Raw genomic sequence first — 27,649 nt, forward strand, 5'->3', positions numbered from 1 at the left:
TATTGTAAAGGGTATTATATCATTATGATGTATACTTATAAAATTTTTGCATTTGTAAGATTAGCAATGGTCTCTGATTTAGTGAGCACTCTGAGTTCAGCACCTGGGACAGTAACTCACAAGGTTGGCTCTCAATCATTATTAGCTGAATGAATATGAAGGATTTGATGACTGAGCTAGTTCTACCTTCTGATTATACTTTTCAGTTCTTGACCTCCACTGCTTCCTGACAGTTTTTCCTGGAATGAGCTACAAGAGTTTGACCACGAAGATGACTATAGATTCATGATTCTCATAGAGAGTGATTATAAATGGTACCTGGTTCTTGGCTGTGTGTTCTCCCTTCTCCTCACAAAAACATTGTGGAATTGGGATTGAGAAGAACAGAATGTCCTTGTTTAGACAATTTTTTAATATGCGTGTAAGGCAACTCCAATGCTTTTGCTGGTTCCTCTCTTCTCAACTTCCAACTAGAGTACCCCAGCACTCAATTCTTGTACCTGGTGTGTTTTCTACCTAAACTGTCTGCTGTTAGTGAGCTCATCCAGTGCCATGGTCTTAAAAAACCCATCTACCTGTTATCTATTATCTATCTAAAGCCTCACATACACAACATTTCTGGTCCAGGCCACCTACTGTACATCTCCACTTGACTGTCCAACAGCTAGGTCAAACTTAACATGACCCAGACTAAATTCCTGACATTCTGTTACCCTTTTGATCTGTCAAATACCGTTTTAGTATTATCCATTCATTCAGTTTTTCAGGTTAAAAATTAGTTCTCTCCCCCCTCTTTCTCCTACCATCTAATCCAATATGGAAGACCATTCTCTTGGCTTTGCCTTTAAAATGCATTATCACCATTTCTATGGCCCTGATTCATTCCATTATCATCTCTCCTGCATTATATTCGCATAGCCTCCTCCCTGGTCTATTACTTTTGTATGTGTGACTTTCTCGAGTCTATTTTCAACAAAATAGGATAATTGTTTTAAGAATATAAAGTAGTTTATGTTTTTTCTTTGTTCAAAACTCTCCTGTCTTTGTCTACTCAGTGTCTTCCTATCTTAGTCAGACAAAAGTCAAAGTTCTTATAATGGCCTAAAGCATCCCATAAGCACTAACATATATGCATGTGCATACTCACACAGCTGACCTCCTTTCTAGTTTTTTCTCCCTGTTCTCTTCACCATATGTATACTGTCTTCCTACCAGGCATGTTCCTGCTATAAGACCTTAACAGTTGCTGTTCCTTTGTCCTCAATTTCTTTCTTTCTACATAGCTACAAGACTGGTTTGCTCATCTTCAGGCCATTGTACAAATGTCACCTTTTCAATGACCATCCTTTTATTTTTTTAACGTTTATTTTATTTTTGAGACAGAGAGAGACAGAGCATGAACGGGGGAGGGGCAGAGAGAGAGGGAGACAGAATCGGAAGCAGGCTCCAGGCTCTGAGCCATCAGCCCAGAGCCCGACGTGGGGCTCGAACTCACGGACCGGGAGATCGTGACCCGGGCTGAAGTTGGCCGCTTAACCGACTGAGCCACCCAGGCGCCCCTATGACCATCCTTTTAAATTACAACTACTCCATTGACTCCCATAATCCTTCTATGCTTTTTTTTTCCACAGCACTTCTTCACCATCTGACAAACTATTCACTTATTTTGCTTATTTCTCTATTTTTTCTTTGTAAAGCAAATTCTATGAAGACAAGGGCCTTTGTTATTTTTTTTTTTTTCTTATTTCCTGCCAACTCATAGCTAAGTGCCTCTCCCAGGCACTCAGGAAATATTTGTTGAAACAGTGAATACATTAATAATGTATAAATATTACAATATGTTTATATTAAAGTAAAATAAAGTTAAAATAATTTACTATTTATAAGGGATTTATCAAAAACAATACCAGAAGGACAAAGACCATATGATTTCACTTGTATGTAGAATTCAAAAAACAAAGCAAATGAACAAACAAAAAAAAGCAGAAACAGATCGATAACCACAGAGAACAAACTAGTGATCATCAGAGGGGAGAGTGGCAAAGGAATGGGCAAAGTAGGTGAAGGGGGGTTGGAGAATATAGGCTTCCAATTATGGAAAGTATAAGTCATGGGGATAAAAGGTCATAGGGAATAAGGTCAATGGTATTGTAATAGTATTGTATGGCAACAGATGGTAGCTACACTTGTGATGAGCATAGCATAATATATAGAATTATCAAACCACTATGTTGTACATCTGAAACTAATATAACATTGTGTATCAACTATACTTTAATTAAAATATATAATAATCCCTCTCAAGAACACTCAATATGTTTTTTTCATTAACTATATTTTCCCAGTAACCTAAAGTTTGTTTCAGGTTATTCTGCTTCTCTAAGAGCCTCAGCAGGCTGAAGGTCCTTTATTAACTGCTTTGTGTGCATCCATACAGCTTCTCTAGTGAAATAGTTGACACATGAGAAGTCATTTGAGATCCTAAGAGAATCTGGCTAGGTTTGAATCTTCATTTTAAATATATTATTCTTAAAAAAAAACTCCCTGTATCGTTATGAGAGATATTACAATGCACTTTTAGGATACTATTTTGTAAGTTATTTTAAACAAATACAGGAAAGTTTAGTAATTTCAACTGTAAGACAAATGCAGACCAATCCAGATTAAAATTTTAGTCAATAGTATCAAATTATAAATGTTCTATTCTTAAATATGTTTAGTGCAAAAATACATGGCCAAGCATAAGTTGATTATTCAGGCATAAAAATGAGATCAAAAATATAAATTAACAATTGGGAATTATGTGCATCCTGAAATTTAGCTGGGTAGTTTGTCTATGTGCTCAGTTTTTTTAAGGCTTATTTGGAGAATCATGTAAATATTGTTGTTGTTTACTGAGGTCTGCAACAAATGAGTTACTTTATCTCTCTAGATTTCTCCTAACGGCCAGAGAAAAGATTAAAAAAATACATTTTATTTCAAAGGTGAACTGTTCTGCTACATTTAAAAGACATATATTTGATTTTATCACTTTTGCTTGACTTTCAATGTAGTCATCAAATTTGCGATATATTATTTGAAAAAGCTAAACTTAAATTTGAGTTGTTAAACATGATCGGTTAAAAAATTAGGAATACGGAGAATTGAGTAAACATTTATTGACTCATTTATTTATAATCACAAAGCTTACATTATAGAATTATATATGGATATATATTTATAGAATTTAACAAATAATAATTTTTTGTGATGTTAAAAAAGTACTTTAAAATGATGTATTTAGGGGTACCTGGGGGCTCATTGGCTGAACATCTGACTCTTGATCTCAGCTCTGGTTATGTTCTCACAGTTCATGAGTTCTAACCCTATACTGGGCTCTGTGCTGGCAGCATGGAGCCTGCTTGGGATTCCCACTCCCACTCTCTCTCTGCCCCTCCTCTGCTTGCACACAATCTCTCTGTCAAAATAAGTAAATAAACATTTTTTTAAGTGATGTATTTAACAGGGTCAGTGTAACAAAAGAAATGCTACTTCAAAGTATTATGCCCTGTTCAGTGTATTGTTCTTTAGGCACATGATGGGCTCCAGCACAGCAGAATATCTCATATAGCAGAGCTGCAACACAGTCTAACAGGGATTCAAACTGTATAAACATAGTTGGGGAAGTGATGGGGGTGAATGGATTACCAAGGGTCCCAGTGAGTGAAAGCTCTTGGCTTATAATAAGCCAAGACGAAGGCAGGCATGGTGAGCTGCACTCAGCAACAAAACCTTGGACATTTTAGGAAAGCAGTGGTCCTGAGTTCCAATTGGTGACTGGCACATGAGTTCATGCAAGGCCAGTGGCTTGTGTCTGGAACTAGAAGAACAACAACAACAAAAAAATGGAACCGCTTGTTTTACTAATGATATTTAAAAATATTGATGGACAAGCAACATTGTGTTGGGATTCCTTACACAAAGAGGATGAGGGGCGTTGAGACATTCAAGAGACCCCTGCACATCTTCGTCTGGCGCTGAAAAGCCTAGATGGAGACATTGCTGTCCCAAGAGAATGACCAAGCAGCCTCTCAGAGCTTCAATTTGAATGTAATCCTTGGGATTCTCAGAAACATTTTGAAGAGGTAAACTTTTTCAAGTGTTTAGGATCCCATGAGGTCAGTGTCAGTAAGTGCCAGGAGAATTTGGGTTGATGTTCAGAAGACCCTTGTTTATTCCCATAGTTTGGTCAGGCCCGGAGAGACTCACATGACACCAAAATCACAATGACAATTTCTGCCTCATCAGATTATACATGACAATGAAATGGCTAGCCATGTCTGGCAAAGTGGATTGAATGAGTAGTTAGAACAGATAGAACAGTACCAGAATGAGCCTGAACAAATCCAACTTCTTTGGAATGTAAGGGTTGCATTCTAGAGGCTGAGTGTGAAATCTAGCTCTGACACTAGTTCTGTGATCTTGGTCAAATCACCTTCCCTCTCCATACTTCTTTTTCCTCATGGGGATATAAAATGGAGGCTTTGTGATGATCAAATTAGATAGTAATTTTGCCACGGGGCAGTGTAAGAGGGAAATGCTACAGAATGCTTGATGTTATTATTTCCCCTTTGTGTTCTTTCTTTAGGCCCCACATGCTCATTCTCTTAAATTCAGGTACTCAGTGACTTTGTAGTCTTCTTTCCTTCAAATGTGATATTAATTTATTTATATTAATATATTCATATTTTAGTATTTAACAGTAATACACATTCCCCTCATTTTTTCTTACTGTTTTTAAAGCAGCTTTACTGATGTGTAAGTTACATACCATGAAATTCACATTGTAAGTGTTCAACTCAATAATTTTAATAAATTTATAGAGTCATGCAAACTTCATTAAGTTCTAGTTTTTAAAACATTTCTGTTTCTACCAAAGTTCCTTTGTGCCTGTTTACAGTTAATCCATGTTTCCGTTCAACAATATACATTTAAGCACAGATGCTACATCTTTCACTAATAATTACATATATCCTATTTTTTTTAAAAAGGTTTCAGATATTAAAGAGGCGATATTCAGAAAATCAATGGTCATTAACCAAAGAGGCTGAAATTGGATAGCAGTGACTTACTCTTTTAAAATGTTTCACAGTACTACAGCTATAAAAGTGTCTAATGTCAGAGTTTTTCTGATGATATCTAGGGGGTACCTTTAGCTCGTTGCCTGACATCTAAGGGGTATCAGTAGTGCTAAGGAGGATGCAACCTCCACAGTAATAATACCAGTATAGATTGTTATGAAGGCTTCATGAGTATGTAAAATGGACAGAAGTGGATTTTATCTCTTTACTGTCATTTACTGACTGTGTGATATTGGATAAGGTATTTGATGTCACTGAACTTCTTTTCTCATTTGTAAAGTGAGAATAATATTTACTTTTTGTTTATTACTTCACAGTATTGTTATAACAGTGAAGGAGTGCCTATGAAAGCACCTTGTAGATAAAAAATCCTACACAGAGGTTAATTTCCTCCCTCATTATTAATTAATACAGTTAAGGCCAACTGTGTCTACAGTTAACTCATTTTGCCAAAACCCTAAAACTGAGTTGATGAATAAATAAGGAAAACTATTTTTCATCTGTGTGTTTATAGACTCTGTGGCTCATTAGCTACGTGGGTTGAAAGTAATTAGTATCCATTTGAAATACATTTTTGCATTACTTGAATGACTGAAATCTTAATATTAGTAGTGCATGGAGGGAATTTATTGGAATTTTAATATAATTCTATCTTTAAGTCTCAGAAATCTAATGTTTGACTCTTACTGATAAAATTTGCCAAGAATTTTCATCTTTCCACTTGAGAAAGAATTTTAAGTTGCTGGTGGCACTCAGCAGGAAGCCTCCTACACAATGAGATTGCAGTTTTTCTCTCTGTCAAGGTTAAAAGCTCAATACTATCTTATAGGGTAGAAGCAAGCTATTCGAATTGTCTTTAAGTGGAAAGAAATGGAAAGGGGAATTTATGAAATTCTTCAAATTCGCTTCTCAAACATCTTTTCTGTCAGATTCCTCTGCTTTTGAATGGACCCCATTGTTGATAAAGCCATCTGAACTTTCTAGTGCAGACCTTTCTTCGTCTTGTGTATGGCAGAGAAAAGACTTATTCTTTGCAGGCATACATTGACAGCTTGAGAGAATTGAACAGTATAGATTTTAGGGTCTATTTAAGTGTTATTTCCTGATAGGGTGCCATATTTAGTGGGTCAGCAGTCTTGGCATTGTTTGCAAAGGATATGTTCATTCAAAAGTGCTGAATTTAAAGATATATGGAGACATCAATAAGAATTTTTCAAATACAGGTTTATCAAAATCATTGCCTCAATTACTCTTTATTAAAACTAAATCAGAAGTGGGGTCCCTGGGTGGCTCATTCAGTTGAGCATCTGACTTTTGATTTCAGCTCAGGTCATGATCTCACTCTTTGTGGGATCGAGCCCAGTGTCAGGCTCCACAATATCTGCTAGGGATTCTCTCTCTCCCTTTCTCTCTCTGCCCTTCCCCCTTCTAAAAATAAATAAATAAACTTAAAAAATTAAATCAGAATTGGTAATAAATAACCTAATTATCCCTCTTATTTGTCCATTGCATTGATGAGAAACTTCCATATTTTATTTCCAAGGTTTCTTTTTTCTTTTTCTTTAATTGATCTATTATCAAATTCATCTATCATCTATTCTCTCATTATTTGCATATTTTAATCATCACTTTGGATTGATTTTTATTGGCTTTTAAATTTTTAATTTACAAGTACAATAAATATGGCTTTCCATTCAAAAATCACATTCAAAATCCACATTCAAAAATCAAACCTCCATACCCTCACTTGCACAGCCCTGCATGATCTAACACTGGTTTCTCCTTCTGGCCTAATTTTATGACCTCAACTTCAGCCATTTTTTTGATCAGTTAAACTCCAACTTCAATCACTTTTTTTGGGTTTTTGCCTGTCCTTCTTACTTGAGAGGTCTGAAGACCAGTAGTCCTCCCAGTGTCCTCTTCCTGGAATAATTATCACGCTAATTGTGTCAGAGCTAGGGCTGGGGGTTCAGTTTCCCAGGAAACAGACTCTGAGGGGGAAATTAGGATGGAGCAAGTTTATTAGGGAATGCTCTTGGGATCAAGATTGTGCAAGGGAGGAAAGCAAGGTAGGCAGAGAGAGAAGTTGGGTTGCTACACAGCGTTAATCAAGGCCTTAGGTGACCCTATCAGGAAATTTGAGGCTGGGCTGGCTCTTCCAGAATGTCTAGAGTTGGGTTGAGAGGACCTGGCCTTTATTTTCCTTTATTAACAGTTATTGAATGAAAGCTGTTCTTGGAAGGGCTGTGATCTTGGGCAAAGCTGCTCTCTCCAGTGAGGGAGATGTCTGGAGAGGGCTAACTGCTCTTAAAAGATAAGCTGAAGCATATTAAAATTTTTGAATTTATTTGAGCAAGAATCAATTTGAATCAAGTAGTTCCAAACTGGAAGTGATTAGGAGTGCTCTACTGATAGGAGTTGGGGAAGGGCTTCTATAAAGAAAAGGCAGAAGCAATGTAACAAAATTATTTATTGGCTATAGCTTAAAGCCTAGTTGACTATTTGTGATTGGTTGTTCTTAAGTTTAATTGTAATTTTGAGGCATTTATAGATTTGATTATGGTTTGTTTTCATAGGCTGCCACATTAGAGCTACCTGTCTAATGGTCTCCTTGTTTAATTAACTTAACCCAAATAAAAGCTCTCAACCAGCAACACTTCTAGCAGCTGGGAAAATATCTGTCTGTCCTCAGGGAACTCTGGGTGGTCCATTACAGATTCCAATCCAGCTGCCTACTTCTGGTTGTTCAGAGCTCAACCTAAATGTCACCTGTGCAGAAGGGCTGTGGCAGGCATGCCCCAAGGTGATGCCCACTGAATCACCCTCTTGTATCATCCTATCCCCTTAAGTGTGGATGGAATCCTTGATTTGTTTCTCATCAATAGAAAATGGCAAAGGTGATGGGATGCCACTCCCATAACCACATTAGGTTCTATAAGATTTCATCTTAGCAGACTGGAGTGTAAAAGACTCTTGCTAGCCTGGAAGAAACAGTCTTGCTGTGAACTACCTATGGAGATGTCCATGAGGCACAGAAGTGCTGTCATCTCCAGCAGCTGATATCCACTAAGAAGCGAGGTCTCCCAGTCATGGAACCTTGAGAAAATGGGTCCTTCTAACAATCTGGTGAGCTTGGACAAAGGCCCTGAATGCCCAAAAGAATTCATCTTGGCCAACACCTTGCCTGCATGTGGCTTGGTGAGACTTGGGCAGAGGACCCAGAAAACCTGACCCATGGAAACCAAGATAATAAGTGGATATAGTTTTAAGTCACTGAATTTGTGGAAATAGAAAACTAAAAAAAATCATGCAATCTGAAGTATACATTAAATTATTCCCTATCACATCTCTCTGTTTTAATTCTCTGCGTAATACTTAAATTCATAGGCTATCTTGTTTATCTACACATTATCCATTTCTCATAACCAAAATGGAAGCAACATGGAGACAGTAACCTTGTTTGTCTTATTTACAGTTTTGTTCCCAGTGTGTAGAGCAGTGTTGAGTGACATGTAGAAATGTACAAAAAAATACGTGAGAATTCTCCTTCATACATCTTTCTGCCCCGACTCCTTTCTTCAGCATTCACTTTTGTTCATATTCTGATATGCTCCATCCATTCTAATGTCATTCATTAAGGTGTATACATATCAAAATATGTACATTAAGACACTTCAATGTGATTTTACTTTATGCCTCATTCTTTGACTTGCTCTTCCATTTAACTTGTTTTAGAAATATTTCCATGTCACTTTACGTAGTTTTAATTTTGTCTTAATTTCCTGAATAGCATTGTGTACAATGGATGCTCTGTAATTTATCTAATATTTCCTTGATAACATTTAGGTAGTTTCCACTTTTTTAAAAGTTTATTTTTGAGAGAGAGAGAGACAGAGACAGAGCATGAGAAGGAAAGAGGCAGAGACAGAGGGAGACACAGACACAGAATCCGAAGCAGGGTCCAGGCTCCACGCTGTCAGCACAGAGCCTGACACGGCTCAAACTCATGAATTCAAACTCATGAGATCATGACCTAAGCTGAAGTGGGACGCTTAACTGACTGAACCACCCAGGTGTCCCAGTAGTTTCCATTTTTAAAAACAATATCACTGTTATGAAACAATTATACAATTTGTTCTTTACACACATTTTTAAATGTAAATTTATCAATATTAGCATATAATGGATACTAGACATGGAGTTGCTGGAGTAAAAGTGGGGCCTTTCACTTTCATCTCTTGTCTGAGCTGTTTCAATAATTTTTAAGAGATCGTGTCATCTCTAGGTTTTGCTCACTCATCCATCCCACAAAGTTTTAGTGTTTCATTAACATATTTCTGATCATATAAAAAAATAACCTTAAGCCTTTCAGTGTTTCCTTAGAGTCTACCAAATAAAGTTGTAACTCCTTAATCTGGCATTCATGCTACATTATTTTTTTTTCACCTTTCAGTCAAATATTTAACTATTTACCACACATGTTTTACTAGTGAGTTAACAGGAAGATCTATTCTCTAAGCATCGCTGCCAATTTATCTTCTACACATTTCACTTCTTCTCTCCTCTGGGATGCTATCCTCTTCCACTTTCTGTTGTTCCTGTCCTTTCATATAGCTCAAATGCTGTTTTTCCTAGTTAAATATTTTTTATCTTTGGTAATGTCTTCATATGTGTAGATTTTCTTAATAGTTCACAAAAATTTTATGCATTTATTATATTCTTTAACTTTTAAAGTAATCCTTTGAAATAGGTAATAGTACATCTGTTTTGCAAACGAGCAAATTAAATTAGATCATTTAAGTGATTTATCGAAGGCTCACTTCTTTTTCAGGGGCAGGGCTGTAATGCAAAACCTTCTGGCTCCAAGTCTAGTGCAGAGACATATGCCTTTCTTCTGAATCCTTGCAGTGCTGTGCCTGTTCTAGTGTAGAATTATGTGCTTATTCAATTCTGATGTACATTTTAAACATTATTTTTGTTATAGCATATTCTCTTTTAGAATATAAATTCCTTGAATTAGGGGACTTCTCTTAATTTAAAAGTGTATTTATTTATTTTGAGAGAGAGAGAGAGAGAGAGAGAGAGAGAGAGAGCACATGCACAAGCATGTGAGGGACAGAAAGAGAGGGAGGGAGAGAATCCCAACCAGGCTCCACGCTCAGTATGGAGCCCCATGCAGAGCTCGATCTCATGACCAGGAGATCATGACTTGAGCCAAAATCAAGAGTCTGATGTTCAACCAACTGAGCCACCCAGGGTCCCCTTGTCTTAATTTAATTTAAAAACTTCCCAACACTTTTTATTCCTTCAGCTATGTTTAATTGGTGAATAGAAATGAAGGGTTCAGTTTCATATATATTGTACTTAATGAGACAAGTTATATTTGTATGGAAAAAAAGCCTTTTTTTCCAGTTTGCATCTAGCCAATCCAAGCTCTCTTTTGGATTATGTGCTCAGGTATAACTTGGTGATCCTGATGTACTGCCCTCTCTGCCTGGGGCCCGTGTGTGTTTGGTCCCTAGGCACCCAAGCACATGGCTCAACCAGTATTTTTATAAACTAAATACAAGTGGCATATGTAGCAAATTTTCTTAATACTATCTGATTATCAGTAATAGATCTGAGGTTGTCAACAGAAATTGTCACCACTCTGGGACTTTGAGTCACCTCCCGCAGATTGAAGGTCAAATCCTGTCTCCATCCCAGTACCAGAGACTTTGCTGAGGGTGGCCAGGCCAAGGTCATTCTTGGATGCATAAGTTTGTCTTTCTGTTTTCACATGAGAACCAGCAACTCACTAGTTTACGAAGAAATTGGTAAAACCATCCATGTATATTCAGGGACAACTCTGCTGGCCAAAATGAAGAGTGATGATAATCTTTATATGTTTACCTATATAAATTTTTTAAATATTGATTTACTTCATTCTCTTCAGAATTCTTGATATGTAAAATATCCTTAATTCTTCCTGAGAGCCATTCTATCAGTATGAATGATCTATGAGAAAACAGATTCTTACTGAAATTAAGGGGAAGTCATGAATGAGCTAATTACTGCTTGTATCTTGACCAATATTTTTTCTATCTTTCCAGTCCCCTGTGTTCTGCTTGATGATTAGATACAATAAGTCACTGGAGGTTATGACCAGGTCTTAAAGGTTAGGGCATATTAAAAACTGGTGAACATGGGGCACCTGGATGATTCAGTCAGTTATGTGTCCAACTTTGACTAGGGTCATGATCTCATGGTTCGTGGGTTTGAGCCCCATGTCAGGCTTTGTGTTGACAGCTCAGAGCCTGGAGCCTGCTTTGGATTCTGTGTTTCCCTCTCTCTCTGCCTCTCCCCTAATCATGCTCTCTGTCTCTGTCTCTCTCTTTCTCAAATAAATAAATAAATAAATAAATAAAACGTTAAAAAAAAACTAGTGAACAGGCCCCCCTTTTCCCCTCTCAATAGTGACATATGATTCTAAGCCTTTCTCATAGTAATTTTAGTTTGTTTTTAAATTACAGAAGTAGTGTTTGTAAAATGTATATATGTGTATATATGTGTGTATGTGTGTGTATTTTCCAACACCACTGAACAACATAAAACAAAAGGAAAGTTTCCATTGTTCCTCTACTATTATTTCCGTGAGTGGTAACTGTTAACCTTTTGGGTTATATTTTTTCAGATGTGAGAGAGTGTGTGTAAAATATATTCATGCTATTCCACTAATTCTTCAAATTATTATTTTTACTCCAGAATATGTCATGGATCCCTTCAATGTCAATACCTAGCTTCCATCTTCCATATGCCTCTGGTTGCAGAGGGTGTCCTCTGCAAGACTGGTCTGTTTAAATTAATCATATTTACTTTTCCAACCATTTGGAAGAGTACGTTCAAAACTGAAACAGTGAACGTGGTGGTATTTGTATTACCCTACAATTCCCTGGAGGGGTCCTTGCTTCTTCCTCTTTGACCCCACATTGTTTTAGTGCAAAATGTTCTTTCCTACAATACACTGGTCATCTCTAATATTCAAAAGTAAGCTTTAAAACAAAGTAGAATATTTTTCTTTTTAAATATTGATTACTGAGTCATACCATTCTCTGGTGATTTGAAAGAAAAGTCTTTGACTTGTCAGAGCATCTGCATTTCGTAACAATAACTAGTGGTTTCTAATGGCCTACATATTTTTAAATAGACCTTAATTTTTAAAGCAAAATTGAGAGAAAGGTACAGAGATTTCCCATATACCTCTGCCTCCACACATGCAAAACCTTCTTCATTATCAACGTTCCTCCATCAGAGTGGTACATTTGTTATAACCTATGAACCTAAATTGACACATTATCACCCAAACCCACAGTTTAGTTACGGTTGAGTCCTGGTGTAATACATTCTATGGGTTTGGACAAATGTATAATGGTATACATCATTATCGTATCCTACAGAGTAGTATTACTGTCCTAAAAATCCTCTGTCCTCTGCCTATTCATCTGTCTCTCTCCCCAGCCCCTGGCAGTCATTGATCTTTTTTTTTTTTAATTTTCTAATGTTTATTTATTTTTGAGAGAGAGAGAGAGAGAGACAGAGTGCAAGCATGGGAGGGGCAGAGAGAGAGGGAGGCACAGAATCTGAAGCAGGCTCCAGGCTCTTGAGCTGTCAGCACAGAGCCCGATGCGGGGCTTCAACTCACAAACTGTGAGATCATGACCTGAGCTGAAGTTGGACACTTAACCGACTGAGCCACCCAGGCACCCCAATCATTGATCTTTTTAAGGTTTCTATAGTTTTGCCTTTTCCAGAATTTCATATAGCTGGAATCATACTTCTTTCACTTAGTAATATACATTTTACTTCACGTCTTTTCATGGCTTGATAGCTCATTTCTTTTTAGTGCTTAATATTTTATTGTCTGCACTGAACATAGTCCATCCATTCACCTACTGAAGGACATCTTAGTTGCTTCCTAGTTTTTACAGTTATGAGTAAAGCTCTCCCAAACATCCATGTGCAGGTTTCTGTGTAGACATGTTTTCAACTTCTTTAGGTAAATACCAAGGAGCATGATTGCTGGATTCTATAGCAAGAATATGTTTAGTTTTTGGAAGAAACTGACAAACTGGCTTCCAAAGTGGCCGTACCATTTTGTATTCCCACCAGCAATGAGTTTTTGTTGCTCCACATCCTTGTCAGCATTTGGTGTTGTCAATGTTCTAGATTTTGGCCATTTTAACAGGTGTGCAATGGTATCTCATTTTAATTTGCATTTTTCTGATGACATAGAATGAGAAGCATCTTTTTATGTGCTGATTTACCACCTGTTTATCTTCTTTTGTGAGGCATCTATTAAGGTCTTTGGTCCATTTTATAATTGGGTGGTTTTCTTATTGTTGAGTTATAAGTGTTCTTTGATATTTTATGCACCAATTATTTATCAATCATGTCTTTTGCAAATATTTCCTTCAGTCTGTGGCTTGTTTTTTTTTTAATTTTTTTTGCCAGTGTCTCCTGCAGAACAAAAATTTTAATTTTAATGTAGCCCAGCTTATTAATCTTATCTCCTTCATGAATCATGCTTTTTGTGTTGCATCTAAAAGCCATTGCCAAAACTTAAGATCACTTAGATTTTTCTCCTGTGTTATCTTCTAGAAGTTTAGACTTTTGCATATTATACCAATATCTGTGATCCATTCTGAGTTTACATTTGTGAAGGATATTAGGTCTGTGTCTAGATTTTCTTTTTCATGTGAATGTCCCATTGTTCAGCACCATTTGTTGAAAAGACTATCTTTGCTTCATTGTATTGCTTTTGCTCTTTTATCAGAGATCAGTTGAGTATATTTCTGTGGGTCTATTTCTGGGCTATTTATTCGGTCTTATTGATCTATTTGCCTGTTCTTTTGTCAATACCACACTTTTTGGATTGCTCTACCTTTATCGTAAGTCTTGAAGTCAAATAGTATCAATCTTAATTGTTCTTCTTCAATATTGTCTTGACTATTCTGGGTCTTTTGCCTTCCAAATAAACTTTAGAGTCAGTTTGTCAATATCCACACAATAAGTTGCTGGGATTTTGATTCAGATTCCATTGAATCTATAGATCAAATTGAGAAGAATTGACATCTTGACAATATTGGGTCTTATCCATGAACATGAAATATCTTTTCATTTCTTTAGTTCTATGGTTCCTTTCATTAAAGTTTTATAGTCTTCATCATAGAGATCTTGTACAGATTTTGTTAAATGTATACCTAAGTATTTCAGTGTTTTGATGCTAATGTAAATTGTATTGCGTTTTTAATTTCTAATTCCACTTGTTCATTGCTGTATATAAGAAAGCAGTTGAGGGGCGCCTGGGTGGCGCAGTCGGTTAAGCGTCCGACTTCAGCCAGGTCACGATCTCGCGGTCCGTGAGTTCGAGCCCCGCGTCAGGCTCTGGGCTGATGGCTCAGAGCCTGGAGCCTGTTTCCGATTCTGTGTCCCCCTCTCTCTCTGCCCCTCCCCCGTTCATGCTCTGTCTCTCTCTGTCCCAAAAGTAAATTAAAAAAAATATTGAAAAAAAAAAAAATTTAAAAAAAAAAAGAAAGCAGTTGAACTTTGGTATATTAGCTTTATACCTGCAACCTTGCTATAATTGCTTTGGCCTACATATTTAAAAGTCACATCTATAAATATAATCAAACTATTTAAATTGTTTAAACATTTAGCAGATGTTATATGTAAATTGGTGCTCATTTAACATATTCAATTATTCTGCATGTGAGAAATTGTATTGTTTTCTTTTCCATTTATTTTGACTAATCAAGATATGAAGTTTTTTTCTTTTTGTCTATTTTTCTAGATACATTTGTATATACATATGAATGTTTATGTACATAAATAGTTGTTTCTTCAAATTAAATACAATTTAAAAAATTTTCTCATAGTATATTTTTCCTTTTAGGTAAAAAATAGAAAGAACCACATATTGTAATATGGCTTGAAAGCAAAAATATCTCATAATTTAAGTAACATTTCAAATTAATGGGGAAAAGGTATTTGTGGCCTGTTCATTCTTATTTATACCTTTGTAAATTTACCTATCCTCAAAATATAGTTTTGTATATCCATGGTATAACCTTATTTTTTTGCATTTTAAAAATATCCCTTTAGTGTTGGAAGATATTCTGCCTTTCTACACAGGAGTAAAAATATTAGGTGTAGAATGTATTTACCACTCACTGAATACGGAATAGAAATTCTCTATTTTCTATAAAATTCCAGACTGACTAATATTCAGGTTAAAACCTGAACAATCATCATGTTTTCCTTGGGAATATTTAATTATTCTTGATATCCAAGTCAGAGAGTCTGGTTAGAATACATAGTTCTCAAATCGTAGTTGTAATCGTAATCAGCTTACATTGTCAGGATTCATGAGGTCACACCTCTTCCCATAGAATGGCACACAATGAATAATATGTGCCTTAACATGCACATTTAGATATGCTCTGTTGATTTTCTTTTTTTTTTAGTTTACTTATTTCTTTTGAGAAAAAGAGAGAGAGTTGGGGAGAGGCAGAGAGAAAAGAAAACCGAAAGAATCTCAATCAGGATCTGCACTGTCAGTGCAGAGCTTGACACTCGTTCAGACTCATGAACTGTGAGATCATGACCTGAGCTGAAATCAAGAGTCAGATGTTCAACTGACTGAATCATCCAGGAGCCCCTGTTTTTGATTTTCAACTTCCCTTTTCAAAAGCTTTCAAGATCATATGGATGCTCAAGCTCAGGGGTCAGCAAATATTTTCTTTAAAGGGCCAGATGTTCAAAATTCTGAAGGACCAGATGGTCTCTGCTACAAGCACTCAACTATGTCTTGTAGTTGGGTCGTGGAAAAAAAAAAGAATGCTCATAACTGTGTTCCAATAAAACTTTGTTTACAAAAAATGTGGTGGGTGAGATTTGGTTTGCAGGCCTTAATTTGCTGACCTCTGTGCTAGCTCATTACTATTCATAATTATTACCAGTCTAGAATAAGATCAGGAGCTTGTACTCAAATATAAATCTACACAGTGCTTTCTTCATTGAGGAAGTATTGTTATAAAAAATATATCAATTGAATTAAATATTGTTTAGTGACTATAGAGTTGACTTATATGATGTCATAAGCTCCTTATCTCACCATGTACTGGGAAGAGTTTTCTGTCCAACACTGCTCCATACAGGATACTTTGAGTAGCATTGCTCAAGCTTATTCTGATATAGCAGTCTCTAAAAACTTTTCAACTTATCATTACATTAAATCCATTTTTTTCCAACGTAGAGAATGCTTTTTCTGCTACTTATTTTGCTGTTATTGTTGGCACTCTGGCTCAAATTAAAGGCAAAAAACAGGAATTGTGTTAAGAGTCACTTACTTCTCTAGCAGCTATGGAAGAGCTAGGTTCAGCACACATGCATGGATATTCTCACTTCATTCCCTTCACTTCCTCAATTCAAAAAATATCCATGTGGTGTTCTTTTTTAAGGACAACCAATGTTGAATCTTTAACTTTTACTGTAAATTGTTTATTAAAAGATATATTTATTGGGTGATAATTAATTTTAACTTTTTATGTCAAATAGTAGTAACAGAAAGGATATTTGGAGATACATGTGCATTTATCAATTTGCTTGTTTATTCATAGTAAAAACACAGAGTTAAAAGTCTTATGATATGTTGCCATGATAAGTACATGCAAAGTGTTTCATTTCATTAATTAGGTAATTTAAGACAGTGTTGAGCAATCGGTATATAATATGTGCATGAATTTGCAAGCTAACATCTGTAACTTAAAATTGTCATTATGGATACAGTTCTAGATTTCCAATCTTCTTCAAACAATGCCAGACATAAAATTTCAAGTGTGTGAGGAGATTACATTCTTTCTTTTTTCTGTCCTTATCTATATGTGACAAAATTTCCAGATTCTCAAAATCTGAACAATTGAGTATTTTTTCTGTACTGTATAACCCGTTCTCAAGTTGGGCATTTAAACTCGAAATGGCTATTCACATTGGCCATTCCATTTAGAATTTATGTTTCCACTTTTTAAAACCTAGCAGATGAGTTTGAGTTTAAAATTAACTTAATCGCTTGCATGTCAAATCTGTCACCATTTTATTTTTTTTTTTGTCTTGCCAATTGTGATTAGTGGATAATTTTTGGGATGTCATGACAATTCACTACTACAAACAAATGTTATGACATATATTGCATTTGTATTCACATTTAAAGAACTTATTAATATTCAAAAAGGCATAGGATTTTCTCTACTGGTAATACAGCACCTTTTCTTTCTCCCACAAATCACTCAGAAAAAATTTCAAGTCTTGGCTTCACGTGGATTTTAGAGATGTGAAAGTAAGTATCTCAAAAAATAAAGTGTGGATTGGTAGAACCGTATATTCATTCTTTCATTAAGCATTTATTGGTCCATTATTCAGTGTTCAGAATTTGTTTAAAACACATAAAGATAACAATTCAGTTTGATAGGACTTCATAAATGTGCTTTATAATTTAGATTGAGGTTTTCATGGCTTTTATCAATTTAGTCACATACAAGCAGGGCTGTTTGATCATATTCTATTTCCTGGCTTCAACATTTCAAGCCTCTCCAGGGCAGAAATGAAAGATTATGAGTGTGCTACATTTCTATAGCTCTTTCATTTCTACCCCAACCCTAGCTTACTTTCATGTCTGCAATAAAAATTTTGATCCAGGTTGGATTTATGTGAACATTATTTTTTTCAGATTGACCTACCCTGTGACTGAATTTTGCAATGAAACCTTATCAGGTTGTTATACACCATTGCAACTGGGCACCTTAAAATTAGATAGAAGAAATAGAATATGTTACCAAAGGATGTGCTGACTGGATAAAAAGTGGGTTTTATACCTTGTTTCATATTTTTTGAGCATAGAAGCCACTTTAAAAGTTTGCAAGTCTTTAAAGCATTAGCTCCAGATATTTTAAATGTGCTAAGGTTAGAAAGTGCAGGAAAAATATAAAACATTGTGTGAAGGAAATTCTGATATAGTATTATATTAGAGAGATAGAGGTTCAGAAACATATTGGAAAGAAACCAAGAAATCTAGGTTTTCTTGTTTTAACTTTCTTATCAAATGGTTGTGAGACAACACATAAGTCATAATCTTCCTTATGCCCCAAGACGTCTGTGGACTTCTGATTATTATTTGTAATCAATTAGTGTTATCACTCTGATTTCACACAATTTTGACCAAAGTAAAAGAAATAGCATTTAAGTTAGTTTATCCAAAATAGAAAAATATGCAATATTTATAAGATAGTTTAGAATTGAAAATAGTTCATGGACTTCCCATGACTATCTTGGAAGATAATATGCATAATGATTAAAATATTTAGGTTGCTTGGGTTCGAATCTTAACTAGCCAGTTACTAACTAAATGATCTTGGGAAAAGCTACCTCATCTACCTTTGCATTAATCGCTTCATCTGTAAAATGAAAAATACTAATTTCACAGCTGTGTTGTAAAGATTAAATATTGAATACACATAAAATATATGGAACAGTTCCTGGAGTACAGTAGGCACACAATAAATGTTGTTTCTGATTATTTTATCAATATAATCATTAGCATCATTATTGTTAGTTTTGAGTCCATTTTGGTGTGAACTTAGGGGTCCAAGGTTCTAGATTGAAAACCATTGATCTAAACTCATAAACTCATTAAACTGAATTTTAATTTAGAAAAAAATTAAAATTAGTCAAACAAGAATTTGTAAAATAAAATTTTCAATGTTTATCAGACAAGTCACAGACTATTAGGCATTGTGCATATGTGGTCTAAATGGTTAATTCAAACTAATTTGCCCCATTCTGTTCTGACAGTAAACTGACAAAGATTCATCAGGGAAAAAGGCTTATTTGCTGCCTAATACACAGAAAACTTTTCCATGTAGGGATACCCACAGACTGGAAAACACATTTTTTCTTTTGGAATTGTCATTATTTTATCCAGAAATCACTTTTCTTTTTAATTTTCAGCAGTGTTTTCTTTTTATTTTTTGTATTAATAGCTGTAAGTTCGTTTTTCCATACTATAGCCAAAGGATGCTGCATGCATTTGGACTGTGTAACCAACTGTAATAAAGAATAGAAACTTTTCTGTGTTTTTTTTTTTTATAGTCATATATACAATATAAAAATTCTTGGTAAATAAGATCACGTTTAAAAGAGCCAAAAGCCTAGGGGCGCCTGAGTGGCTCAGTTGGTTAAGTATCTGACTTCGGCTCAGGTCAAGATCTCACGGTTCGTGGGTTTGAGCCCCATACAGGCCTCTGTGCTGACAGCTCAGAGCTTGGAGCCTGCTTCAGATTCTTTCTTTCTTTCTTTCTCTCTGTCTCTCTCTCCTCCTTCAAAAATAAGTAAACATTAAAAAAAAGAGCCAAAAGCCTAATATATGCCATATTGTGACAGATAACACTATATTGAAGTTATTCTAAATTGTACACTACACTGTGTGATATATTTACACAAAACATCATTCTAGTAACACACACATTTGGGTTATTATTTCACTTGAGGAGGTTTTTGCCTGGGCAGCTCTGCCTTAAAATCAGAACAGGTTCTATCTAGTGAAGTATCTTGTCTAAATGGTGCTTGGAGTACTTTGTGTTCTCTAATAATATGACACAAAGTAACGTAAATTTGAGCAGTTGCTGGTTTGGTTCTTTATAGTTAGATCTGAGTCATGAAGATAAATATTATACAAGGTCCACTTGGCACCATATAATAAAATATCATTGGTACAAAAAATGTTTTGTATAGAAACACCATCAATGCAGTTTTCATTTAAATGTATAGATTTGCCCAAGAGCCACACTGTCACTTTTACTTCCTAAAATATATTGCCTTAGGAAACACTATCATAATACGTCTCCTCAAGGTCCCGTAGAAAGCTCTAGATTTTAAAATTTTATATTCTGAAATTTTCTTCTAGTAATAAAAATTCCATTTTTCATAAGCAATGCATATTTGCAGAACTGAATTCACAGAAATTCTAAGTTTTAAATTGGAAAAATTTTCAATAATAGAAAATAATAGTAACTATTTTCATTAACTCTTACCTTAAAATAAATTATTTGTATTTTTCTCTTTCCATACTCATAAAATTTTTTTAGTTCTTTTATATCACTGATAAAAATACCAAAAAGACACATTAAAAATAGACTAATAGTTATCAGTTGAAATATACTTAATTTTAATAGGAAAATAATTTAATTCTTATGTATAGTGGCATATACTTTGGTCCATAATAGTAGATTCATTTGGAAAACTCAGAATGTTTTGTCTTTTTCTTCTGTAATAATAATGTTTTTTATTCATTTATAGTTAATTTCAGTTATAGTTGAAAATATTATTTATATCATAAGGCAAGTACCTAATTTGTGTAGATTACTAAGGAGTTTTTTTTTTAATTTTTTTTAACGTTTATTTATTTTTGAGACAGAGAGAGACAGAGCATGAACGGGGGAGGGTCAGAGAGAGAGAGAGAGACACAGAATCGGAAACAGGCTCCAGGCTCTGAGCAGTCAGCACAGAGCCCAACGCGGGGCTCAAACTCACATACCGCGAGATCGTGACCTGAGCCGAAATCGGACGCTTAACGGACTGAGCCACCCAGGCGCCCCACTAAGGAGTTTTTTGCATTAAATTTTGTCCTATGTAAACCTTAGAATCTTACATTTGTTGGACTTTAATCACTGAATACGACATATTTTATTTATAAAATAGTCAATCATTTTGTGGCATATTTAGCAATATATTTGTGCACGTGGCTTTCCTGGTACTCAAATAATATCTGATAAAGTGTTTTAGAACCTTTTTAATAAGAGTTCAACAAATTCCATTCTCACAATTTGATTGTTATAATTGAATATTTTGCTCAGTCTGTACGTATCAGAGGCACAATTGCAGAGGTTGCTAATCCTTTGTGTTTGTTTTTAAACAATACTTGAAAAAATAAGATGACATAGGAATTTGTAAAACTATTCACACTATTATTAACAAAAATTATCAATGTAATTTTTATTAATAATTCCTTGGCATCTAGCTAAAATTGTTAAGTACTCATTTCATTTAAGATTTCAGGAGAGAAGAGTAACAAACTTGTGACTGTAATGTACCAAAGATGATGTGGTGCTGCCACAGCAAACATCTCAAATAAAAGCAGTAGTTCATATCTTAATGTTGGATTATGTATTTTCAATATTCTCATTATCCTTACTGTTGTCATCATCATTCAAGAATCAATAAGGGTCTTTTATGTCCACGGCCTCAAGCATACAATAGTCACGGATATTCCTACTTTTAATTGTAAGACTGAGGTGCTTTAAAGAGAAAAGCATTTTAGTGAAATCTATAATCTTATTTAAAAATGCCAAAGACCAGATCTGGATGACTCAGAACCTAGGGTTTATACCAGTGAGAGAAGATGGTAATGGATTGAGATAACACAAAGGACTGTACTGTCAAATCAGACTCACTCAAATAAGAAATCTTACCTAATAGCAAACTTTACCAATAATTTCAGGAAGATAAGTAACCATGAAGCATAGGTGAAAGTGAGAGACCAGAACCTTCAATGTAGTTGCCTGGGTGACTTCTTGTCAGTCAGGATGTGCTCCGGCTCAGATTACTGTATGGGACTCTGTGTGATATTCATGGTTACATAAATGACACAGAAGAGGACCATTTTGCTATGATACATTGTCACGTTCCCAGATGGTTGCATAGTTTATCTGACATTTTCCAGAGAGACATGTGCTATAAATTCATAGACGCCATGTTTGTTTAGTACAAACATTCCTAGACAAATCAAGTATAGCATGCTAAAATATTTTCACAGATATGGACTCTCTTGAGAGTGAATATCGTTAGTTTGTGTACCAGAACTGTCATCAGCATGATTACAAGGAGATTTGGCTAAAGGAACTTCTTAGTTTCTCAGGGTGTCTTCCCTATCTCCTTCCTTCTGCCACCAGGGAGATTATGGATTGCAGACAACCTGCTTTATGATTTCTCCCCAGGAGCCATTTTTGGAGATGGGTTCAACTACAAGGCAGGAAAGAGACTAGAGGAAAAGTGCATTCTGTTTAGTGGTTGCTGGGTCTTTGGAAAGAGATTTAGTCTTTGCTATATGCTTTTAGCTGAGTCTAGGGAGAATAAATGTCTCTGGAGACACCAGATAAGTTTGGAGGTATCTCAGAGCTGAACATGCCATGACTTATGAGTCTCAGGACACAGATAAGCAAGATGGTAAATGTCTCAGGTTATCAATGGTTGCTTGAGATACTTTTTGGACTAGCTTGAACCATAGCAATATTATAGAGTTCTGCACATCCAGGCCAAGCATGTTGAGATTTATAAATTTACTCTGTCTACAAGAAAGGTAGGAAATAGATGTGAGTGAGGGCCTTACCATTGGAAGAATGGATATGTAGACTATGGATCAGTCAACTGGAGGTCATGGTGGATCAGAGACATCCAGAACAGATGCAACAGAAACAGAAGATAATACCTAGGCAAAGAAGGATCAGTTAGACTCAGGGGACATGACATTACATGGCTAAGATGTCCGTGCCTCAGTTCCAGGAAAATAAGGCCACTTGGAATTTATGTTACTTCAAGGAAAGGAAAAGAAAGAGCCAGGAAAGGAAGACAGGAAAGGGAAATGGAGAGAGAGAGAGAGAGAGAGAGAGAGAGAGAGAGAGAGAAAGAGACAACTTGATTTGATTCCATTTTATATTGGAAACTTCTGTGTTACTTTGAATTGGGAAGATAAATTCTTCTGCTTAAAAATATATATATTGTAGATCAAATCCCATTCAGTTATAAAACAATAAAAATTATAGTTTTTGAAAGATTGAATTCATGACTGAATTTCCAACATACTCTATTATCTTTGCTGAAGAATAAATAAATAATAGACAATTTTGTTTGAAAAAAATATCTCTACTCTCACTAGTTGTGTTACCTTGGTCATGTTAGTTAATCCCACGGGCTCTAAGGTTGTTTTTTTTTTAATAAAATAAACTATAAAATAGGTATAACTAACCTCTATTCATACAGTTGCTGTAAAGAGTAAAGAGGATATTAAAGAAAGCGCCTAGCATTTGGGCTTTTACATGTAAATTATCAATAGCTGCTTAGGAAAGATCATCTGAAGCAGTGTCATTGACATGATACTACTCCTTCACATTTCATAAATTATTTAGCTCCAGTTTCCAAATTAAGACAAATCTGTGACTCTTTGAGATATGAAGTCACAATTTTTTTCTGCTTCTGGAATCCAAACATTGTGGCTACCAAGTTTTCAACTGTTATTAGAAGTAGGAGTTTCAACTGCAAAAGACTGAAAATAAATATATCAGGTGCCATAAAACCCATTTGTATTGATTGTAGTCATAGGCGAAATTAATCAATGAATCCTTACAGATGCTGATCTGAAATAATCCTTGCATTTCTAGAAGTAGCCCTCTCTATAGCATCCATATTTTTTAACACTGATTTTTAATTATTTGAATTTATTATGAGACTTTTGTTATCCCGTCTTAATTTATATGAGAAGACAAGGAAAATACATTTGTGATATTTTGTTTGTTATTCGTTCATTCATTTCATTTTATATCACTGGAAGTACTGATATTATGGGTGTGTGTGCATTTTCAAGATGCTCTATTCTCCTTACAAGTAATAAATAATACCTGCAAGCCATTGTGAGTACTCGTTCTTTTATGAGGTCAGGAATGTGCAGGTAAAAAGGATGCATTTCCTCAGGATGTTTTTTTTAAGCAACAGCCAAAAGTCAATCAGTGTCTTCAGTTTTAAAAGAAGTTTGAAAATTCATTTGTATTTGAATGCTGGAATGATAGGCATGAAACTAATTAGAGACCAAAGGCTACACTGCCCCAGTGTCTTCTTCTGGCTATAGCACACTTGAGGAGACCATGACAAGGAAGCTTGAGGGGAACATACGGCCGAGCTTATCATTCTTTTGCAAGTGAAGCGTATTTCTGCCTGTAATTTTTTGAATTTTAAAAGCGACTCTGAAAGAACAAGAGGAGGCTAAAAATATTCTAAACAGGACTTATAAAGTGATCATTGCAGTAACTTTTAGAAAACTAATAAACATATTAATAGGGTTACTTTTTCAAAGTAATTAACTTGGACTTCAAAATCCACATTAACATGCCAATCATTTGGAATTTATAATTGTAAAGAAGGAAAACATTGTTGATAAAATAACGATCTTGGGAAAAAAATCCTAAATTTGTGTAAAAATTAGAAATTATAAAAGTTTAATTTATATGTTTGTTTCCCCTGGAAGTCACTAATATGAGATGGAAAACATTAAAATGAAAATCACAAGACTTGATTTTTATTCCAGGTCAGTCAGTGACTAGTTCTTTGACCTAGGCTTTCGTTTTCTTCCTGCAACCTGAGCTTTCTCGTAGGTAAAATGAAGGCATGGTGTTAAAAGATCTCTAATTTTCTTTGTTCTAATATCTTCTGAGTTTGTTTCATCATTTTCTGCTGACTTTACTTCTAACTTTCGCAATGTACTATTAATTCATGAACGTTTTATCTCTCATAATTATGCTTTTGAAATTACACTCTTGAGGCATTGTGGACTGAAATGAGATCTATTTGGAATAATATACTGCAGTGGACATTATTTAAATAGCAAATAAAAGATATTCATTACTTGGAACCTGGAACTCCCAGTGCTCAATGAGAAGCATGATGCCTTCTGTATACCATTAGAGACATATTAGGAATCCAGTGACAAATTTTGCTTTTTCTTATATACCCATGACTATCTTTGAAGTCAGTGGGAACTGAATATGTGTAATGAGGTTACACAGGTGTGATTGCTATCTGTATCTCACATTCTCATCCTATATAACTCCCAAAGACTGTTTGTCAAATTCAATTTCAAGTCTGGGAAGCCAGTTGTAATGATTTACTTTCACATCATGGGCTGAAGCTAGCAGAAACAGAGGCACTGACAGGCAGGATGAATTTACTGGCCTGGAGCCACTAATTACAGAGGCTGTGTTGGAGGAACCTGAAATGCTTAGATGGAAAAATCTTGAAGCTCTTAAAAAGATTGGAAGGAACGTTTTCATCTAAAGAGACAGTGGAATTTTAAATTAAACACAATTGAGAGATGATTGTATACTAGTTTAAAGTCATCCCAGGCATCATATTATTATAGACTTTGAATCAGTCATTTTGTTCAGGAATAATCTAGAGATGAGAGAAAGAATCTTCATTATGTTAATAACTGACATAAAACTGGAATTAGAAATGAGAATAAAGTTTGCATTCTTGAGAAAGAACAGACCTAGAGCCATAATTACCTGAAATATATCTACATTTGTTGTGTGTAATAGATGGAGCCTCTTTTCAAAATTATTTTTTAAATTGGCTTGGTGTGGCCAGTTCACAAGATGCTTTTAAGCCAATCTAACAAAATCCAAATAGAAAATCAATATATCTGGATGGTGTCTTTCTGAAAAGCCATCCAAGGAGAAAACAGGCTTTATAAGACAACATGTGTAATTTGCATTTATACAAAGCTGAATGACATATCTCAAATTTTATCATCAATTTAAGTCAATATAAGAAAGTATTTAACATCATCTTCACAGTGGATAAACTAAAAATTTAAAAAAACCCTGAATGTTAAAAAAAAGACAAATTAGAAAAAATAGATTATGTGATTTTTCACTCCAATGACAAATCATGCTAATTTAAGTTAATTATATAAATAAAGCAGAACTCACTTTAAGTAATCTACTTGAATTCCCAAAGAGTAACTTTGGAGTTCCACAAAGAACTAGGGTTTAATATATTATATCGGTGTAACATAAATAGTTATTGTTTTTTTAAGATAACAGCCCACAGCTGGAAAACAAAGGGCAAAGACACTGTTATTCTATGAGAAAGAGACACACCAACATTTGCATCAGTAGAAAGGTGTCAGGTTCGTTTTATGTTTGGTGAAATGGTAAAACTACAGATTTTTAAAAGTAGTTAAATATTTAATGGCTATTGATGTTGGCAGTGGAAAGCATCGTAGATTCAGAGATGGTGTCCTAAGGTATTAATTTACAGTGACAGCAACCAATAGAGCTAGTGTAATTCTTAAAAACAAACAAAAAACCATTTACTCAGAAAAATTCTTTTCAGGGGCGCCTGGGTGGCTCAGTCGGTTAAGCATCCGACTTCGGTTCAGGTCCCCGCGTTGGACTCTGTGCTGACAGCTCAGAGCCTGGAGCCTGTTTCAGATTCTGTGTCTCCCTCTTTCTCTGACCCTCCCCTGTTCATGCTCTCTCTCTCTCTCTCTCTCTGTCTCAAAAATAAATAAATGTTAAAAAAAATTAAAAAAATTCTTTTCAAATGCTAAAGCAATAAAACGAACAGAGGTATTACCAACTTTTAGGCTCAGAAGTCTAAAAAACCCAAACTGAATAGAAATAAAATTTTGATATACAAAACCATGAATGACATGGATGAAACAAACAACTTTTCCTACAAAAATCTTGAAATGCTAGAATAAATGCACATATTTTAATTTAGCAATAAAAAAAGAGGGAAATTTTACTTACTACAATGAATAACAGAATTGAAGGAATCCCAGGGTTAATATAGAGAATAACGTTTGTCAAAAAGGGTTAAAGATTTTTTTTCTGTCAAAAAAAAAACCCCTCACATATAACTTATTACAGAATCTGTGATTTGTTGTCAAGGAGAACACCATATTCTACAGTGTTACTTTTAGTGCCCCAAAATGCAAATAAATGTATAATCCACCAGAAGGCTAAATATAACAATTCCTGTCTGGATTGTTTGGAAAAAAATGCTGAAATAAATGGAATTAAGTTCCACAAAATAAGGTTTTTTTAAATATTTATTTTTGAGAGTGAGAGAGACACAGGGTGCAAGAGAGGGGAGGGACAGAGAGAAAAGGAGACACACAATCTGAAGCAGGCTCCAGGCTCTGAGCTGTCAGTACACAGCCCAACATGGGGCTCAAACCCATGGGCTGTGAGATCATGACTTGAGCCAAAGTTGGATGCTCAACTGACTGAGCCACCCAGGTGCCCCCACAAAGTAAGTTTTTTAAGGAGAAATAATTTAAATAAATATTAAATAAAAAATTATTTGATTTAAACCCTGCAGAAAAAACTCACCAAAAGTATCAGTGTTCACAAAAAAACTAAATAATCTCAGTAACAAAATATGCTGTTAAAAATTATTCATTCTATTTATTCATCTTATATATATATAAAAGACAAAGTTATATAATATTTATTATAAAAGCATATAACTATATATAAATATATACTTTAGTTTTCAGAAAACTTTAAACATTTCTGGATCCATTCATATGTGAATACCTGACTTATTATTATTAATCATTTTCAGCTAACATTAAGGTCATGAATGTTAATTATGGAACATAT

At 34.9% G+C, this 27,649-nt stretch overlaps 1 long non-coding RNA gene across 1 annotated transcript in view; it reads right to left on the reverse strand.

Annotated features, from left to right (window-relative positions):
- LOC111558384 overlaps positions 1–27,649 on the reverse strand; it is a 94,654-nt gene that overhangs the window by 52,512 nt on the left and 14,493 nt on the right. Inside the window, exon 2 of the long non-coding RNA XR_002739244.2 lies at positions 22,597–22,695. This is a non-coding gene — a long non-coding RNA (uncharacterized LOC111558384). The remainder of the gene's footprint in view (positions 1–22,596; positions 22,696–27,649) is intronic.

Source organism: Felis catus, chromosome F1 (genome assembly GCF_018350175.1).
Source record: "Felis catus isolate Fca126 chromosome F1, F.catus_Fca126_mat1.0, whole genome shotgun sequence".
Classification (NCBI taxonomy): domain Eukaryota; kingdom Metazoa; phylum Chordata; class Mammalia; order Carnivora; family Felidae; genus Felis; species Felis catus.